The sequence below is a fragment of the Cyprinodon variegatus genome, unplaced genomic scaffold (assembly GCF_000732505.1).
Source record: "Cyprinodon variegatus isolate N-32 unplaced genomic scaffold, C_variegatus-1.0 Scaffold126, whole genome shotgun sequence".
NCBI lineage: Eukaryota > Metazoa > Chordata > Actinopteri > Cyprinodontiformes > Cyprinodontidae > Cyprinodon > Cyprinodon variegatus.
This window is the reverse complement of record NW_015150579.1, coordinates 853,337-855,839: the sequence shown is the minus strand read 5'-3', so window position 1 is coordinate 855,839 and position 2,503 is coordinate 853,337. Positions and strand designations below refer to the sequence as shown.

The 2,503-nt window shown below is 35.6% G+C and overlaps 1 protein-coding gene across 4 annotated transcripts in view; it reads left to right on the top strand.

Annotated features, from left to right (window-relative positions):
• rptor (regulatory associated protein of MTOR, complex 1) overlaps positions 1 to 2,503 on the top strand; it is a 214,629-nt gene that overhangs the window by 14,354 nt on the left and 197,772 nt on the right. The window lies entirely within an intron of this gene.

Genomic DNA, 2,503 nt, shown 5'->3' with positions numbered 1-2,503 from the left:
GACCCCGCTGATTTTTAAATGGTTACCCCCGCTGTACGGCATGCATCACTTCTCCCTTTCCTCATTCGTTAAAATGGAAGTTGATGTTGAATTTTCTTGAGAGACTATATTTGTGTGCATCGTGCAAGATTAAGGACGATGTATACCGATATTTTTATATTAATAATAAAATAAAATAAAAATTTCAGTCTGCTTCAGTCAAGAGCAGCTTAACACTCAGGATTAATGCGTTAATCTGTAATTTAATTTGTTAGTTTAATGCATTGACTCTAGGGTATATTACACAGAAAGATCAGAAATTTTTATTTTTGAAGCTCAGTCACCAGTTGTGTCGGATCCAGGTGAAGATAAACTGATTTTAAGTGGTGAACATTTGATGATTGGCTTTATCTCTTATTTAAAAATTTTGAATAATACTTAATGAGATGTTATGAGAAGATAAATCAAGTAAAAGAGATGTTTCCAATGCTGGATTCATACATTGTTATTGTTTGAGAAAGAGATGCATTGGAGCTGTGCGGTCTGACTCACGTTTTATGTGTAGTCATTGATGTCAATGCTGCACCAACCCTCTCGTGGTTACGCTATGCTGGCTTTATTTATGATAGCTCAAACTGTCTTCGGCTGCCTGGGCCTTGATTTGTGAATGGCCAGAGGCAGGTTTTTATGGCGGTATTGGTGAACTACTCTGATCATGCCTTTTTAACAGGAAGAATGTGCCTGAAGACTCAATTTGAAATTGTGTCTTGGTCTGGTTTATGACTAGATACTATGCCCATTTGTTTCTTTAGTTATTAGTTATTTAGTTTTTTTTATTTTTTATTACTTAAGCCACCTATCAACATATCAGTGCACAATTCTTTGGATATACAGTAAGATACAAGAAGTGAAGTGATAAGTAAGGAATCTGCCCAACAAAAGCATCTTGGAAAAACCTGGAACAACAAAAGAAGGCTCATTGAGCAAACCTGTTACTAATTCAGTTAAATTAAAACTTCCATGTTTAATTTGTATACGTCATCTCTGATGCACTCATAACATTCATATTGATGTAGGGTCATACGGTTTAAAGGATGAAATTAAAGGCCTTAACTGTTTTATTGAAAATAAAACTCTCCACCTAAGATCCTGCAACCCTTCGTATTTAATTTGTTCATTGTTTGTTTCATTAGATTATTCAATAAGGAGAAAGTTTCAAACTGATAATAACAGGTAGAAGCTTAGTAGCTTCATTTCTATAAATTGTCTAAATGGAAACCAGAAGTTTGTTGTTATGAAGTAATGTTTGGAAAAGGATCCTATTTCATTAAAACACAAATCAGTTCGGAGAGTTAGTGGAAGACTAATTCTTATTGAATTCAAATTTGCTTCAACTCCTTATTAAAGCTCAGTTTAATTGTTCTGTCCTGGATTATGTAGACTACACACCACATAAAACCAATTAAATGCAGCTGTCACCAAAAGTTTTTGGGTGTAAACCATCATCTGTCTCCCTCTCCCTGATGTAAGCTTTGGCAAAATATTACAAAGAAACGCTTCTTCTCATATCTGAAGTGCATTGAATTGCAATAGGTTTTAGAGAGACTGGGGAAATGGTGGTGTGTGCTGCACCAAAGACTGAAACCACTGCTGGATGTGTGTGTGTGACCCTGAAGCCCTCAGGCTGCGCTGCATGAGAAGCCATCCCACCACCAGAATCAATACAGCCAGAGGGGCTGGACTGTACCTCAGTAAGGGACTGCTTTACAAAACACTCCATCACCGCATCAAGGAATGTAACCTTAAAATGTTCTCCCTCACACAAGAAATAGCTGTTTATCAACACTTGAACTGATTTCACATGAAGTAGCTGCAAAAATCGAATTTTTGCTAAGTCATAGAAAGATTGAGCCGTCATCACAGAAAGCAAAATTAAATGTATTTCATTCATTTATTAAACTATTTTTCAACTACATATTTCTAAAATATGTAAAAAAAGAGAATTAAACAAATAATAAATGTATTAATAAATAGAAATAAACGGATAATTATCAGCTTTTTAATTTGTATTTTATAAAAAATTGACATTATTCTATATCTATATATTAATGGCATTAGGATAATCCTGCTCATGATATTGCTGATTTGCTGTTTAGCATGTCTCCACTGTTTGGAAGGCATCCTTGCAGGCATCACCCTAATCTTTAGCTTCCTCCAAAGATTGCCAAGAAGGGAGTCTGGCTCTGGGTCACTCCAAATGTAACTTCTAGTTAGGGCGGGGCAATATATTGAATATACTGTATGTATACTGTATGTCTTGAGTTTTCCCATGCATGATCGTTAAAATGACTCTGTTGCAACCATTGAGTACAAATATGCATGATGACATTAAGCCGTCTGCATCTATTTCACTGAGAGTTTGATATTTGCCACACACTTTCAAAAAATCTTAATCCCCTTCCTCCAAACAGGATTATTTTCTGCATGGCCCACACACTACAGCAGCTGTCAAACGAAATATGGC